Raw genomic sequence first — 19,111 nt, forward strand, 5'->3', positions numbered from 1 at the left:
CAGATCAAATATATATATTATATATATATAATTATATATATAATAATGAATGAATATAATATCATGGAGAACTTCTGGGATCAGCTTTGATATGTAAAGCCTTTAGAAGCGGTCAACAAGAAAAAGCTGGACAAACTGAAAATCAATGACTTTTCTTGAACTTATCAGATAACTGTGGTTGCAGGGCAAAGTGCTACCCTTAAAATCTGGAGTGACAAGCAAATCCATAAAGTTACAGCAACTGAGATCTGCATACTTCAAGCCCCAGCCGCTGGACCCTAAGCTGGTAGGAACATGTAAGTGATCATTTTGATGAGCTTCTGGAGGCTGACTGTGGACCAGCATAAGAGTGATGAAATCTGAGGAATGCAGTCCTATGAAGGGCTCCACACTTTCTAAGGCTTTTCCCCCAGAAGCACCAGAAAGTTCTCACTGCGAGGATCCCAGAAAATATTAGGCTCTGGCAGAAGAAAGGGAGAGGAACCACTGTGAACAATGGAACAGCCAACTTGTAAGAGAGTTTGGCAGTTTCTTACAAAGCTAAATATAGTCTTAACATATTATTCAGCAATTTCACACTTCAGCACTTACTCGACTGATTTAAAAACTTATGCACACACAAAGATCTGCACACAAATGTTGATAGCAGCTTTATTCATAATTGCCAAGAACTGGAAGCAACCAAGACGTCCTTCAAAAGGTGAGTGAACAAACTGTGGTATATCCATATAATGGAATACTATTTGGTCATAAAAAAGAAATGACCTATCAAGCTACACAAACACATGGATGAATTTTAAATCCCTATTTCTGAGTGGAAGAAATCAGCATGCAAAGACTACATTCTATATGATTCTAATTCTACAACATTCTGGAAAAAGCAAAACTATGGAGACATCTATAAAAAGATCAGTGGTTGACAGGGGTTTATAGAGTGGCAGGGGGAAGAAGATTGAGTAGGTGAAGCAGAACCAATTTTTTAAGGTGATAAAAATATTCTGTATGATACTGTAATGGTGGCTACATAGCGTTATGCATTTGTCAAAACCCATAGAAATTTACAGTATAAAGTGTGAAGCAATATATGAAATTTAAGGAAAAGCATTTATGAAATAACTTCACTGAAGGGGCTGGGGGAAAGGTGCTGACCTAAGTAACTTTGAGAATGAGTGTGCTCTGTAAGAATAAGTCAAAAGGAACTGTACATAAACACTCTACTCTATTTCAAAAGCCATTTCTCACATGCCGTAGTTAATAGCTCTGAAACCACTATGCATATATACTGCAATTTAACAGTTAAATAAATAGATGATGGATGGTGGGAGCCAAGTGTCTTACTCTTCTAGTGGGAAGTTACAGATAGCCAGGATTAGGAGGTAGAATGATCCATGTGACAATGGAGTAGAGTTGGAGACAATGCTATGAGCTCATATTTAGCTTTATGTGGGTGGTTACATAGAGTAATAGTTATCAGTAAATACATATACACAGGTTAGGATACACATACATATTTTCTGGCTCTGTCAGGTGAGAGAGCGTAGAACTAATGATATCCCAGTAGCAATAAGCACAATTAGTACACAGATCTAGGTTTTAAATATCAAGTTTTAAATAATTTACATGGTTTTAAATACTATTTAAATGGCAAAATTTAAGTGGTTTTAAGTATCATTTTTAAATGACGTTTTCCAGTAAAAGATACCAGGGCTCCTTTATGAAATCATTGATTCTAGGACCAGGGAGAGAAATACATTAAGATGAACTTGGAGCATCTGGTTTTGCCAGAAAATAATGGACACAGAAGCCACTGAAAGAACTCCCAGTGGCCAATGCTGGAACAATTTGAACAACAAAATAAGTACAATTCAATTATACCCCTAGAGTCCACACTAATAAAAGTAAATGACATAATGAATAAATCAATGAATGAATGAATGAATGACCAAATCTACTGTGCAGAAGGACTCCAAATAATTTCTGCTGATGCTCTAACTTAAGGGAGATGAAGCATATACCTACTTACTTCAATGTGGACTGCACATAGTGATTTACTTGCAAAGAGGACTGCATGGAAACGAGTAATGATACAGTGGAGAAACCTGATAAATACTCCTTTAGCTATGTGATCAAGTTTAACATCAATGGTGATGTCAGATTAATAATATATATCCTTGCTGTGATGTGATGAGGATAGCACTTTACCTTGGCAATCTACTCCTGAAACCCATCACTTCAGTCTAATCATGAGAAAAACATCATAATACACACCAATTGAGATGTGTTTTCAAAAGCACCTGACTATTGATTCTCAAAACTGTTACAGTTCTCAAAAACAAAGTTTGAGAAACTATCTTAACCAAAAGGAACCTAAGAAGACATGACAAATAAATGTAGCATATTAACCTAGATGGAATTTTGGAACAGAAAAAGGGCATTCAGTAAAACCTAAGCAATTCTGAATAAAGTATAGGCTTCAGTTGACAATAAGATGTCAGTATTGATTCATCAATTGTGATAACTGCACTATGCCAATGGAAGATGTTGAAGATAGAGGAAATTGGGTATGGAGTGTATGAGAACTCTCTACTATCTTCACAATGTTTCTATAAATCTAGAACTTTTCTAAAATAAAGTTTATTAGACAAAATCTAAGGGTCTCTCAAATATCTGTGAAAATACAAATGCTTCCTACAAGGAAGCTTATAGTTGTCAGTAACATATCTTAAGATATAAGCAGAGAGGAGTGTGATCAAACTTGGGTTTGAAAAGAAAAGATAGAGGTCTGTGGCTCTTCAATGTAAACAGGTAACAAGAAGTAAGGTATATGGGATATGCAAGGTAGATGAGAATACATTTTAATTTTATTTCCTTGTAGCAGAAAAGGCAGATATCATGAGTGCCAAGATGTTTCAGTAGAGAGTGGGAAGAGCAGCATAGCCCTTCCTGTACTATTTCTGTCAAGTCATTTGCTAGCTTTGAGTCTCAGTTTTTCCATATAATCAAGAGATTAGATTATAACACCTAAAGGGTTACTCATCTCTTGCCTTCTTGATGCCATAGTATGGTTCTATGAAGGGATAGATGGCAAGGGAAATTAACAAGAAGCAGACAGTTTTAGTTACATTAAGTCACTTTAACTTCTGTGAGTGTCAAATTCATAATCAAGGAAAATGGCCTATTGCATCTTACCTTATACATTATTTCCAACTGTAAAACAATGTTTATTTTTGAGAGAGAGAGAAAGAGAGAGAACGAGTGGGGAAGGGGCGGAGAGAGAGAAAACAGGATCTGAAGCAGGGCTCTGCACTGACAGCAGAGAGGCCAAAGCAGGGCTCGAATTCATGAACCATGAGATCATGACCTGAGCTGAAGTGGGATACTTCACTGAGAGACCCAGGTGCCCCTATTTCCTACTTTTAAAAAGGAAGGAACCAAATGTAATCCAATGGCATTTCATTCATCTTTTCATACTGACAAATTTTCCTTTTAAACAGAAAATTTACATTTGACCATAGAAAGGGAATGTAGAGTTGGCTTATTCCTTTGGCTTGGTTACACTTCACAAAAACAGGCTTTAGGTTAATATCTGTTTGTCACAGATGCCAGTGAATTATTTATGCCATAAAAGAATAGAAGCATATGTCTATTTAGATAAAACAGCATAAAAAATGCATTCTTCACTTCCTACACTGATTGCCATTTCATGAAATCTCTCAGATGTGACATCATCAAACTCATGTTGCATTGCCAAAATTCTACAGAGAACAAATAAAGAAAAAATTGGCCATTTTTAGAAACAGATTAATGATATAAAAGTTAATGGTACAGGCATGTTTTATTTACTGGAGAAAGCACAATTGATGAAGGAATAAACAATCTAGCAAAAATGAGGAACTGTTTCAACACAATTTATAATTGTTTTACAGAAGAATGCCTACTCAGAATTTAACCTATAAGAGACAAAACCAATAGAAAAAGAAAACTCATTTATAGCAATTTAATTTTAAATTTTTATTATATTTCCCTGAAAGTACCAGAATTTGAGGCTTGCACACTGAGTCACTGTGATTGATGAGGGGACCACTTTTCTGAATATTTAACAATGGACTCTCACAAGCCCAAATGAGGCTGCTCCAGCACACTGCTGCCTGATTCTGGGTCTTTTTCTGTGAGTAAAGCAACACTGAAATGGGAATTTCATGATGTGGGCTTTTGTTCTGACCCTGGCCTAAGTTTCCTGTGTGACTTCAGGTTAGCTATTTCAGGTCTTTCAAGCTTATAAAACATGATGGGTGAACTGATGATTTCCCAGCTGCATCATGGCTGTAGCAGTCAAAGGCTCTACGGCAGCATTTCCCTATCTTAGCACCAGTGGTAGCTTGGACTGGATCATTCAGTGTGGGAGTCGGGGGCTGTCCTGTGCCTTGAGAGAAGCTAAGGAACATCTCTGCTCTCAACTCAGTGGATGCCGCAGCGTCTCCCTCCCCTGCTCACCAAAAGTGTCTAGACATTGCCAAAAGTCTAAGAATAAAGTACAAGCTCAAAAATTGATTTGGTGATCACCCTTTAGGTAATTATTAAATCTTAAATAACAGTGGAAATCTCCCAGAAACATGTTTAAAGTTAAAAAAAATAAGAAGGCAAATTCAATAGATGAGTTAGAACTTATTCTGTTATAAATGATGGTTACCTAACTCCAACTAAAGAAATAAAGAAATTTATTACACCTCTAGAGGTGAGATCCTGTTAATACCAACATTTAAGGGGCCAGAAAATTATATGCTCATGAAAGAGCCAAAGGAATGGGCAACACTGTAAAAAGAAACCTAGAAAAAGTGATATAATAAAAACCAAGATTCATTCTTTTCTTACTCAACCCCCCTGGGCCTCACTGTCTTTAAGACCCAGTTTGGCTCTCTCATTTTCTTTGAAGTCATTAATCTTGATCATTACTATCAAGTCTCGATTCCTTTTCTTAGCAACTACTATGCCAAGTAAGCTTGCAATTAAGTGAATTCTTTTCATCAGTATTTGTTGCTATTTTGTAAATTCTGTTCTTCCAACTAGATGTCAATTTCTGGGAGGATAAGAACCTGGATGCTGTAATAGCCCTCCAGAGTCTTTGACTGGGCTCAATGTATTTAGAAAGTCAATAGATATTTCAGTTATTAACCATTGACTGGATCCATCATTTTAGTAAACGTTAGTGGGTAACTGTCATGTGCCATGCTTTGTTCTGAGTACAATGAGAAAAATAAAGATGCACATGCGGTCAGAGCAGTATCAGCTTAATACTCCCCAACAGTACCCCTTGTTTCCACTCTCTGGCAACATGCCAATTACCACCCATCTAAAAGGGAGATAACCATGATTATATTTTCTCCTCAAACTAAACTTAGTTTTCCCATTTAAAAATTCTAAAACATGCTTATAACTGTTTTCCTTTAATCCAATCTGTGTTTCCAACAAGAATGTTGTATGTTACTTAGAAATCATACCAAACGGGGAATAGGAAGACTTATTTCTATTCTGCATTACCACTAACTTTTATTATGAAATTTCACAAAAGTGTTGCCCTTCCTGATCCTCAGTTTCCCACTCTGTAAAGCAAGGTGGTTTGATAAATGATTCCTGGGTGCCCTTCTAATTCTAACATAGGACTTAGTGATTTAGTCAAGTAAGTCATTCTATCTCATGTTTTCATCATCTGTGAAGTCAAAGAGATTGCAGAAGATAGCAACACACACATACATTTTGATGATCAGAAAAAGCTAATGTAGTAAAAGCACCAAATGAGTATACAGCTTTATAATAAGTCATGCCCACTGACAATATCGCCTTTTTCTCAGCAAACCAATCTAGCTCATCCTGGCAATAAGATAGAGGTGGGTAGGACTATGAATACTATTACAATGAATTCTGCTACCAGCCACCTTGAGAGAATGCTGAGGTTGGCAAGACAGCGAGGTGGGCAATAAATTGCTTTTCAGAGAGATGGATATATTTTACTTTCTATCACAAGACTGTCTAATAAGTGAGTCCCTTGAGCACAAGCTGGCTTCTATGAAATGTTATTTAATCTTTGCATTTCATCTCTTTAATTTAAATAATAACCCATATTTTACTTTTTCTGTAGATAGTCAAGCTTTGTCATCACAATGTCCTGATGAAAAATCAGTCCTTCCTATCAGATGGTTACCTCTTAGATGAGTCTTTTGCTGTGGGTAGGAACACCTTGCACATATATTTTATGTCTCCTTTCAAATGCTAATAATTATTGAAAAGAAAATAGAGTTGTTGACTGCCTTTGTTTTGCAGGGTTCCTAGAAATTAAAAATTGTGCACAATGACCACCAAGTTTAATGTGCAAGTTATTTCTATTTTAAGCTATGTATATGTACCTCAAACCATATCTGCAAAATAAAACCATCCACAAATTACTTTCACGCATTTCTAACTATTGCTCACATAATAATAATCAAAAAAGAAGAATTAACTGGAATGTTTCTATCCTAATATTGCCTATTGATAAATTTTGTTACAGTTGGTATTTCTTTCCAGTCTTTGCTCATGTACAGACATAATTTACAAAGCTGAAGTCACAGCTCAGATATAATTTTACATTTGGCTTTTTTACTTTGCATAATAGGAAACATTTCTCATTCTGCCTCATAGTCATTATAATGTAAAATGGCCGCTTAACATTCAATTTCTCATGTTCAAACTAAGCCAAATGGTACTTAGTCACCATTTCTTATACCCAGACTGAGATCTGGGGCCTTAGAACCTTTGTATGTGCTATTCCTATGGCTTAAAATGTAGGATTCAAATTCTACATATCCATAAAGGCTGAGTTCTAAAAGTACGACTTAAGGGAAAATTTTCCTAATCACCTCTTCCCCTGTCCTCCCCCAGATGGGGATCACTTCCCCTTTCTCTCAATTTCTAATGAGCTTTCATTTGCTATCTTTTCAAACTCTGATTTCCCTCCTTGAATCATAGTTTTGCATACTATGCACCTCTTCAGCCTAAGGAAAGATCCTTGGGGATGCCCAATCCTTCATTATGCCCTCTAAAGTAACTAGTCCATATTGGAGCTAAATTAAGTGCTCATTGAATGAGTGATATACATGCTGCATTATTTTTCTATAGCTGCCTTTTCAAATTACCAAAAAAAAAAAAAAAAAAAAAAATTTGGGTGTAAAANCTAACCTGGGTTTCACTGGGCTAAAACCCAGGGGTCAGCAAAGTTGTGTTCTTTTCAGAAGGCTCTAAGAAAAGATCCATGCCCTTCCCTGTGTCTTTCTTCCATAATTGTGCTTTCTCACTCTGACTGAGATGGGAAAGGTGCTCTGATTTTAAGGACCCATGTGATTAGATTGAGTTTGTCTGGATAATCACAGATAACATCCCCATCTCAAAGTCTTTAATAATATATCTGTAAAGTTACTTTTGCCATATAAGGTATAGATTAAGACATGGATATCTCTGGGACACCACTCTTCTACCTAGCACAGATGCTCACATCAGAGTTAAAATGTAAGAATCCTAAGCATTCTAGAAATGATTGCAAATATCCACTCCTTAAGCAGTTAAAGCCAGAGGACAAACAGACCAAACCCTGATACTCAGAAAGGACAAAAATCTTGCCCAAAGCCCGAGAGTAAATAGCAAGCTTAGATCATGACTCACTGTGCTGCAATGTTTCCATTTAGTTACCTCTGCCCCTATACCACAGGTCCTTATTAGGAACAGAAAATCATTTATTTGAAATGCTGTACAAGGTTCAGAGAGGTACAGATATTTGCTCAAAATTATGCAGACAGGAAAAAAAAGAATGCCTCCTTTTACAAATTCTATTCTAATGTTTTTCCTTATACCACTCACATTACCACCCCACATAAGTTCAATAAGCAGATATTGGAAAATGCTAAATGATAATTCACAGTAACAAACATGAATTTCCTTTAAAACTTCTCAATTATTCCCAGAAGCTTATTAATGAATCAAAGTTATCTAGGTTCACTTGGGGATTGAGAATGAGGGGTTTGGACTGCCACCACAGGAGAACATTCTGCCCAAGAGAGTGTGGATAATAAGGTTATACATTCCTTTCAAAGGGCTATAAAGTAAATTCTTCTTTGAGCAACCCAGGGCAGGCCAAACCCACCAATTCTAGGGATGAGGGGAGTGAGGATGCTATTTGTTACCACTGCTGTACCAGCCAATGATACGAAGCCTATGGTGTTTAGGAAGACGAAAGCATCCAGAGGAAACAATTTCTGAAATTAGACTATTTAATAGAATGAAAGCCAAAAGTTCTATAACCTAATGGAGTTTACATATGACTTGCACATCTGTCCCGTTAATTCATACAACACCTTCTGAGGAAAGGGTTTTTCTTATCCTCAATTTCTAGGTTGGAAAATTGAGGTTCTGATCATCTTACAGAGATTCTGCAAGATCTTCTCAAACATAGGTCCTTTGACCAAATGTTTCCCATGATGTCATATTGCTACAGAGAAATATCTTCATATAAATATATATGCAGATGTTACCGTATTTATCAAGAGCCTATGAAAACGGCAAAAAATGAGTAATAACTGATTTTTGACTGGCCTTTTTCCCCACCTTATCTTTCCTAATTATGACTTCAGGGAGATCTCATGAACAAACTGTTCATCTTCCGTACAAATCCCACCATTTCTTTTCCATCTTGTAAACTAATTTTCCTTTCCTGGGAACTCTTGTTACCCACTGAACACACCCATTTTCAATGAGTGCTACCATTTCTTCCAGGCATGAATTGCTTTCAACTGATGCTTACAGCTCTTTCTGGGCACCACCATCTTTGCCGGGTCCACATCTGCTGCTTCTTGGTACCTCCATGGACACTGCACATAGTAGCTATTTCCACTACCTTCTGTCATGTTCCAGTTATCCTTGTGGCCTGTGATGTCCACCAAATCCCACAATCTCCATTAGATCCTATTGATAATATTACTAAATATTGTTAAAGTCCTGGAGAATATTTGGGGGATCAAACCCTTGTATTTACTTGAATAAATTTCTTTTTTTTAACATTCCCATAGAATTCACTTATGGAAGGTGATATCTATGAACCAACTACCAGCTGAAAAAAAACAGCCTATTACAACAGGGTCCCCCAAGTTTCATCACTCTAGCTGTCTTGTAGACAAAAAGGACAATCACTTGCCACCATAAGGGGTCCTAAAATCTCAGGGACACAAATCTGTGTCTGACTCTGACTTGTCTGCCACTGCCAACCTCTGCCTCTGTAAGCCGCGCTACAGGCCAGAGCCTCAGGCCATGTCCAGTGAAGAAGGCCAGCTGTTATTTCTAAACACTGAAGTTTCTCAACTATTTATGAATATGCTTTCATGAAATGAAGGCAAAACCCCCTGCTTCCCACAAAAGAAAACTGTGTAATTCAGATAAGCTGAAATACACTGCAAGCACAACAGGAAACATAGAAACATCACATATGAGGAAAGGGTGCTGCCTTCAGCTATTTTTGGCTGACTGGCTTTCAATCCTGCACTACCTGATCCCTGCCTGAGAACTGCTTTGTCGCTCAGAAGACCCACGCCCTACACCAGCACTTGGGAGCAGTTGTGCACATGTCAGTAAACAGCGTAAGCGAAAACTTGCTGTCTTCCAAAATCATAAGGCAAAGGTTTGTTAACCAAAGAGTAGATATAAAGTTTTCACAACACAATACCTAGCAGGCCCCGAAAAACCTTTTGTTGAAAACAGAAATCATACATATATGATAAAAAAAATAGTAATCTGAAGCATGATAGAGATTTTTTTTTACCAAGATCACACAAAATGAGAATCAAAAAAGAAACTACAGGTCCAATTGCTCATCAGGCTCTTACCATCCTCTCTAGAATGCAGAAATATAGAAAATATCTTTTCTATATCCAAATTATTGTCTACATGTGATGCCTATGAGGGAATAGGACATTTTGGTTTGTCATAAATAATTAGCTATAAACCCTTTCTTCAAGTCTATAACTGAATGTTATTTTTCCCTGTTGGAAAAATTTTCAAAATTATCTGAACCATCTAAAGCCTGTAAAGCACCAAAGTGTTCTTTTTCCTTGTTTCTTTCATCCTGTGAAATAATTCTCCCAGCAGTTAGACAGCACTTGGGTACACCGCTGATTTGTAGCCTGCAATGATTATATGGTATGTGTATGTGTGTGTGTGTATACACACATACACACACACACACACATATACATAAGTTTAGTGTTTATGGTTATATGTATATATACGTATACATATATATGTAAGCCTAGATGGATGGCCCATATAGGGCATGATACTGATTCTAAGATAGCAAGGGATTAAGTGAATTTCAAAACTGCAACTCACTAGAAGGGGCCCACAGATTATATTGACTCACATGTATTTAAACTGCAGAGTCACTCAAGAAAAAAATTGCTACCATAGCTCCAAGCCTGGAAGTGATTCCTGATCATCTTTGACATTTTCAAAAACAGAAAATTATTTGGCTTTATTTTAAATGTCACTCCTCTGCAGGTGAAGAACTTATTCATTTAGGAGAGTGCAGAACAGAACAAGCCGCGGTGATCCACACTGGCTACACCAAATCTAATAGAATTGACTAAATTCTTGTGAAATAGAATCTGAGTATTTGCTGAGTCACGTGGAGGAAATCAAAAGAAAAGCTCTTACTTGATCTCAGAAGGAGTAGGATGTGGAGGGAAGTTTCCTGGTCTAAGAGTTAGAAGGCAGTCCCAACTGCCTAGCTGATGAGTCCCAACTTCATCAATTACTAGCTCGGAGTCTTTGCGGGAGTCAACTCTCTCCATAGGAGTCTGTTTCCACATCTGCAACAGAAAAGATAGGACTAGCTGTTTGGTCTCCTCAAAAGCTTTTGATTCCTCAAAAAGCCATTTAATATCTCTTTCTCATTATCCTCATATGGAAAAAAAGGGCTAAAATTCCATGCCCTGATGATCTCAGAAGATACAAGAATGCAATTGAACATATGGATGTGAACCTACTTTGAAACCATAAAAGACTACCAAAATCAAAGATATTCGTTTTATTAATTCATATAGTTGCAAAATAATAATATGTTAAAAAAACTATTACCTTCATTTGCCAAAAATAGTAATATTAAATTTTAACCAAGTGTTAGAAGTTATGACTACAACCTAATTTGTTTGGATTGATTGGTTATTTCTTATTTCTTTTCCCACATGGACATGTTATCTCTCAGGAACAGATACGGAATTTTCTTTCTGGACAAGAACATGAATAGTTGAGAATTTGGACCAGTCATCCTCTAAGTCTGTATCTACAGCGTGCAGTATGACCACCAAAATAAAGGGAAAGTGGCAAAATACAATTTTAGTCATCAGAATCTATGCCTTTCTATTTTCCTTTGGAGCAGTGTCATCTTAGCATCTTCCGAGAAATGCAGTGCAGTGGTATTTCCACTCCAGAGTTCACGGCCATTCTGAACAACTTCCTGCTTTCTTAGATAGGGCTCTTCATTGTTCTGCCCTGTTGTGCATGGTTATACATTTGGCATTACTAGAAAGAATTTCTATGAGGAATACTTTGTAAAAGCACCTCCCCTGACGTTTCTCTGGCCTTACAAAATCTTCCCTATAATCTCTACTGCTACCCCAATCAAACTGAATTTCTCAGTATTCACTATACTTCCCCTTTCTTTCCTACTTCTGTTCATGCTGTTCCTCCACTTCAGGATCCTTTCCCTCATAGTTGCGCAGTGAAATCTCTACCCTTCAGAGTCCAATATAAATGCCACAGACTAGAAGAAGACTTCTTTGACGTTCTTGAAGGCTTGAATGTCTCCACTCTCTGGGATTATGTTGCCTTTTATTCACATCTTAGTAGGGACTTACCACTTTTCTTCTTGATGCTTATCCACCTTTTTGTCTGCCCTTTTAGGTTTCTGTCTGCCCTCCAGTGGCTTGAGGGCAAGATGTGGTCATTATAGTATTTCTCAAAAAATCCAGCACTTACTAATATATGTTAAATGAATGAATATAGATGATTAAATTTAAATGCTATCAACTGTCTCAGCTTTCACCATGCTGCTAGTAAAACCAAGATCCTATTACATTAATAACTGAATCTTATTAGTTCTGAGTCTTTAATATCTACAGTCAATTCAACCCCTGGCAGAGACAGTCCTTTTCACTCAATATTCTTGAGAATCACCCAAGAAGCCTGCTCACATTATGCTTAGGATTGTTTGTAATGTGCTGGTAAGTCTTATTCAGCTGATAAAACCTCATAATGCTTCAATGAAAGTACAATTCTAGCTAAAGATACCTTGTTCACTTTACCACAATGCCACTGTAATGGAACACACCCCTGAATGTTTTATTCCTGTATCTTTATGCGCACTCCTCTGTTGGTTCTCATACCTTGCTTCTCTACATGTCAACATCTTAGCCATCCTTAAAAAGCTAGATCAGATGCCCCAAATGATGCCATCCCTTATCTCTTTACAAGATTTGATTCTTTTTTTTAAACTTTGATTAGCATTTTGTATTAACTCTCCCCAACAATAGAGTTAATCTCATCTTTACTACCATCACCAACTCTTCTTCCCTAACCCCTTGCCACATCTCTACCTCCTTTAATCCTCCACACACATAGTACCTCTTCTCTCTTTTTAATAACAAAAGGCAAGTATGTTTCATGTCCGTAGTTTTCATGTTTCCTGATACATTATCAAATACACAGTTGGGGATCCACAAACATTGATAGATCTAAAGCACATCAAATGCAGACAGCATAGTCAATGGAATTTCTGCATTTGTCTTCCAATTGTTCTATTTTGATTGTGCAAACTCTCTGGTAACATTAGACAGAAGTAGAGTATAGAAGCTAAAAGCTCCCAAATCCTAGCCCAGGACCTTACTAGATGTGGCTGTGTTTTAGCCTCAACATTCTAAGCTGCAACCGTTAAATAACAGAGCTAGCTACACAGTGTGGAAGACTGGTGGAAGATGCAAATGCAGGACCCTCAGGATGGAGGTGGGGGGGGGGGCTCATTAGTCTCTTCCCGTGGCTTGCCACTCAACCCATGGAGAATGGGTGATCCCAAAAGAATTGAAACTTTCACACTGGAATGAGATAAATACCTAGATTCAAGGAGGCTGACATCCCAGCCAAGTTACCTGCCCAGTGCTCTATGGGTGAAGAGCAATAGTGGAACACAGCTCTCCACGCAGCCTGGTCACCACCCTGGGCAAAAGGCAGCAGTTTGTCTCAGGGCGGAAGGAAGCAGCCAAGAACCTGTCCCAGGGAGGTCAGCAAGGTGGTGAGCAGGGCAATGCAAGTGCCCAGGCCCCAGTCCCATTGCATAGGTTGTACTGTCCCATCAGGTTTAGCATACATCAAATTGAAACATCAAATTATTAAGAATTTCAAGTTGAGAACAAACCTCAGAACATGAAACATTAAATGCAGAGCTTTCGGAGTGCAAGATTTTCTGCGTGCAGGGCTTTCTGCATGTAGGGCCCCAGGAAGCGGCACTAGTTGCAGGCTCATGAAGGCTGGCTAAAAATAGTAATAAGTATCTAGAGATGATGTAAAGGCTACATTTGCATGTGCTGAATAGTAAAAGGCCATTTAAAACTTCCAGATTTAATTGGCTGTTTATACTGAATCACTGGACATCAAACTAGGCAATATGGAGCTAGCTTTAACTTGAATATTCCTAAGTAAGAGAGGAAGGGACAGGGAGGGAGAGACGAGGAGAGAGAGGAAGGAAAAAGGAAGGAAAGGAAGGAAAAGGGAAGAAAGATAAAGGGAGAAAAGGAGACAGGGAGGAAGAAATCAAGCAAATTCTATTTTATGTTTCACCAGGACACAGAAAAAATGGACAAATTCAAAAATACAGAATAAAGCAGATGAAACTGGCCATAGGTCCATGGAACATAGTGGCATAAGGAGCAGTGGTGCAGTATGAAGAAAGCAAGTTCCCAGATGGGCTGAAAAGTAGCAGAGAAAGCCAGAAGAGAAAGCACTTTCTGGCGGTCAGAAGCCCATGGGAAAGATTTGGAGACATATATATTTTAAGCAAGGATGGGATGAGATGGATCAGATGGAATCTACATATGGGGTGAAATGTAGTGATAAAGTGGGGAAAATGTCAAGGGGTGAGACAGTTCAGCCTTTATAAATTCAGAAAGATCCAGAAAAACACAGCTTCTGATAGCAGGAGGATCATATCCCTTGGACAAGAATTGTGTCCCCTGGATACATTAACTAGCAAGGGAGCTGGGAGCACAGGACAAAAAGAAGCCCTCCTGGGCCCAGCAGTTTGGTTGAGAAAAGTCAAGGAGGTACAGCCTCACAGCAAAACCACAGTGGACTCTACTGGAAGAAAACAGTTGGCACCCTTTGCAGTAAAGGACACAGATTTTGAGAGACAAATCCTGGGAGGCTACAGTATTCCTTGTCCCCTCTTCCCCCTTCCCAAATTCTTGCAAAGAGCTACCCCAAGAAATCCGAACTCATTCAACCACACATCCTAAGAAGAGGCCTTGGCCCAGCCCTGATGGAAGATACTATAAGTGAAAAAGAGAAACAAAACTTCCTGTCAGAAAAAAAAAAAAAAGAAGACGACACACAGAAAGTATATTGTCATATAATATATGAAAATAATAACCAAAAATCTATCAAACTCAAAATTTTAATAACATAATCACAGCTACAAAGGAAGATCATGAAATGGAAAAACAAGACTTAAGGGAAGAGGCAAGATAAGAGGAAGAAGGAAAATATAAGCATGAGGAAGAATGGACATTGTGGAATGTTTCCCACAGTAGGGAAATTGAGAATAGAAATTAAAAAATTAAATAAAGAAATGGAATTAAAATAATGATGGGTGTCTGGGTGGCTCAGTCAGCTAAGCGTCTGACTCTTGATTTTGGTTCAGGTTGTGATCTCCTGTTTCAGGGATCGAATCCCTGCTTGGGATTCTCTCCTTCCCTCTTTCTGCCCCTCCTCTACTCACTGGGGGTGGGGAGGGGTGTGCTCGATCTCACTCTCTCTCAAATTAAAAAACATTTAAAAATAAATACAATAATGAGTGAAAAATGCTAGCTATGGAAGGGGATGAAAATGGAATAAAGGAACATGAAACAGAGTAAAAATAACAGATTTAGAAGCCTGGTGAAGCAAATAAAATATAAACATAATTTAGTCTCTGAAGAAAATTGAAACAATGACACAGAACAAATATTTTAAAACACAACTGAAGGAAATTTTCCTGGCTTAAAAAAGGGCTTAAATTTACATATTAAATCATGTACCAGGGAAAAGTGACTCAGACAGTCAACACTGAGCTATTTCTTAAATTATTTGACTTAAACATTTGGGCAGTCAGGCAAAAAGCTAACGTCACTAATAAAGTGAAAAAGCCAACTTGGTCTCAGATTACTCCACAGCAACATTCAGCTGCAAGAGATGAAGAAATACCTCTTATTTACAGAAATAAAATGGGATCCAAGGAATTTCAATCCATCAGACCAAGCTGAGCTTCAGGTATAAAGGAATCAGACTAACAGCTGATCTTAAAGGTCTTCTTGGGCAAAACAGGAACAAAACAACAAGGGAAAACTCCAGGCAACCAAGAGGCGACCAGAGAAATGTAAAAGGAATGGCAGTGAACATGGAAGACATTTGATTGTAAAACAAAGACATTTTTTAATATCAGGAGTAGGTAGCAGAATATAATTATAAAAACAGATGATATAGAAAAAATACAATGATTTAACTTGAGAGGAAGGAGGTGGGAAGGAAGACAGAATTTGAGCAAAGCTAGGAGGTGGCCTCTCCGGAGGCTGGTGGGGCTCAAGGGATAACATCTAAAGTGACCAGAAAAGCAAGAGAGGGACAATACAAAGGTAAATATTAAGAAAGTTAACAGTATTGACTACAGTTGGGACAAAGAGAAGACAAACTATAAGATATTTTGTAGAGGCTTAGAGAACTAAAAGTATATACAGTGATAAAGGTAATTATGAGAAAAGTAATCACAACCATCTTAAGAATTACAAATAATGACACAAAACAGTTCAGAATACTTAAAAATATGTAACAGAAAATGTAATATAAAATTATTACAGAACTAAAACCAAATATATCTGCAATACCAATGAATACATATAAACTTATTTATATATTTAAATAAAAAGATTTAGGAGTACCTGGATGGCTCAATTGGTTGAGCTCTTGATTTTGGCTCAGGTCATGAGCTCATGGTTTGTGAGTTCGACCTGTGTGTTGAATTCTGCACTGATAACATAGGGCCTGCTTAAGATTCTCTCTCTCCCTCTCTCTTCCCCTGCCCCACTTGCATGCTCTCTCTCGCTCCCTCTCTGAAAATAAGTAAATAAACTTAAAGAAAAAAGATTTCACATTGTAGTATGAGCACATAAACATACAAAGTCACACCTAAAGAAAATGATTCAGAAGTATAAAGTTAATGACTGGACAAAGGTTTATTAAACATAAGCAGAGCAGAAACACATGGGTTTTCATCAGACAAAGGTGACTTTAGGTCAAAGAGTAAAAAACTTGTCAAAGAAGAACAGTTTGTGACACTTAAGAGTGAAAATTACTATGAATTCAGTTATGAATATCCGTATGCCAAATAATATTACAGTAGCTTTCATGAAGTGGAAATTGCAGATAATATAGAATTGGACTAACAAATACTAAAAGTAGGAGGCTTTAATTTACTTCTTTTAATCCAAGACAGATCAATATGAATACCTAAATAACACAATCAAAAAGGTATCCAAGTAATATATGTGAAATTCTGTTCCCAAAAAATAAAGAATAAACTTCATCTTTAATTGTTCAGGTTATATTAAAATAAGTAAGAAAACATATAGAAAATCTCAGTAATTCTTCAAAGTGGAAATAATACAAAACGTGTTTTCTAATTTCAACACAATAATTGTAGACAATAGCTGCAAAAAAGAAGCTTCTTTAAATTACTTGTATATTAAAAATATAACATGTCACTATCAAATAGGGTTTATTCCAGAAATGCAAAGATGTTTAATTATCAACAATTATCATATCATGTCAACAGATCTAAAATACCAATTGATGATATTCAGTTAAACATTTGAACAAGTTCATTTAAAAAACGTAAACTGAGGGATACTGATATAATATACTGCAATGTAATATAACGTCAGGTGTCATAAGGCAAGACAACATCATATAACCATAGTTATGAGGGATGCAGATTTCAGAACAAAAGCCAGCATCATGCTTAAGAGTGATACATAAAAGGGATCTGCATTAAACTCAGGGCAAAACAAACATTCCAGCTAGTGGCATATTCACTTAACATTATAATAACACAGAAAATAAAAATAAATTATAAAACTGAAAATTGGAAATGAGAACACATGTTGGTTTGTAAACCAGCCCCACACTCACAGGGCAAGAAGAGCCTGAAGAAAGAGGAAAGCTACTCAGATTGGCAGTGACGGGTTTAACAAGCGAGGTACATACCAGGCTTGTCCTCCAAGCCACGTGACATAGATCTCCACACCCACAGTCAGAATCTTAAACGTTGACAAAGAGGCCTTAATGGGGTTCAATCACATACACAGTTCAGAGGCTCTCAACAACACCTCCCTCTCTCATGGCTGTGGCCTTCAAACAGCTTCCACTGTGAGAAGGGGGGTCAGACCATACACCCCAAGGGCAGAGGAGTGAGGGAAGTCTCCAGTTCCCTGGGGCCAGCTTGAGGGTCAGCCAGTGCTTATGCCCTTTCAATGACTTCCTCCACCTACATACATGATATTTGATATGCATAAATGATATGATTATATTCCTTGACCCCGGTAACTAAAGTCAGAGAATTCAGTAATGTAGCAAGTTACCAAGCTATAAATAAGAAATCAAAAGAATCCACAGACACAGAAAATAAGCTAAAGTTTTAAATGGAGGAAAAACACATTTATAATAGCAGCAAATAAATAAATAATACAATTCTTGTGAAAAACTTAAGAAGTTTTCATATCTTACACAAGGAAAACTTTAGAAGGCTACTGAAGGTTTCAAAAGAGCTGAACTAACTAAAAGACGTTTTTTCTTAAATAGGAAAAACCACATCAGAAAGACGCCAATTCGCAGGGTACTTGAGTGGCTCAGTTAGATAAGACTCTGACTTCGACTCAGGTCATGACCTCACAGTTTGTGAGTCTGAGCCCTGCACTGGGCTCTGTGCTGACAGCTCAGAGCCTGGAGCCTGCTTTGGATTCTGTGTCTCCCTCTCTCTCTGCCCCTCCCTGCTCAGACTCTGTCTTCTCTCTCTCTCAAAAATAAGTAAACATTAAAAAAATTAAAAAGAAAGATGTCAATTCCCCTAAGTTTATTTATACTGTAGTGTGATATTTCAAAAGTAACAGGCTTTTGTTGTTTGTGTTTTTGTGATGATGGTATCTTACATTTATTGTTTGTATGTTTTTGTTTGTGTTGCTGGAACTACAAAGCTAATTTTAAAGTTCATAAATAAGCAGGAAACAGAAAGAACTCTTTAAAAAATGTAAGAAAGGGTGTCTCTGTTGACAGATATTAAAATACATCATAGAGCTTCTATATTTAAAATAGTATGCTTTGGTGCATAATGAAACAGACTAACAGTATAGAATCGAAAGTCAAGAAAAAAAGCCAAAAATATTAGGAAGTTTACTATATAATGAAAATAACATTTCAAGTCAGTGGAGAAAAGTTGAAATTTATGATATCTGGTCCCACTGGCTGGCTGCTTAAAAGAAAAAAAGAAAAAGAAAGCTGGATCCATACTTTAATATATCTTCTTTAGTTAAGAAAGTACTAAATAGATTAAAGATTTAAAAGTAAAATTTGAAGTGTACCCGCAAATGAACCCAGAATAAACATAGGAGAATTATTTTATTGCCTAGGAGTGGAAAAGGCCTTTCTATGACTTTAATCTAGAAGACATAAAAGTAGCAACAGATTAATACACCTACATAAAATTACAGGCTCTTGCCTGGAGGGGAAAACATAAGCAAAG

The 19,111-nt window shown here is 37.2% G+C and overlaps 1 long non-coding RNA gene across 4 annotated transcripts in view; it reads right to left on the reverse strand.

Moving 5' to 3' along the window:
• Positions 1-19,111, reverse strand: part of LOC144223592 (uncharacterized) — a 462,828-nt gene that overhangs the window by 415,726 nt on the left and 27,991 nt on the right. For all 4 annotated transcript variants that reach the window (XR_013332762.1, XR_013332763.1, XR_013332761.1 and 1 more), the window contains exon 2: positions 10,729-10,883. This is a non-coding gene — a long non-coding RNA (uncharacterized LOC144223592). The remainder of the gene's footprint in view (positions 1-10,728; positions 10,884-19,111) is intronic.

This window comes from Crocuta crocuta, unplaced genomic scaffold (genome assembly GCF_008692635.1).
Source record: "Crocuta crocuta isolate KB4526 unplaced genomic scaffold, BGI_CrCroc_1.0 scaffold70, whole genome shotgun sequence".
NCBI classification, from domain to species: domain Eukaryota; kingdom Metazoa; phylum Chordata; class Mammalia; order Carnivora; family Hyaenidae; genus Crocuta; species Crocuta crocuta.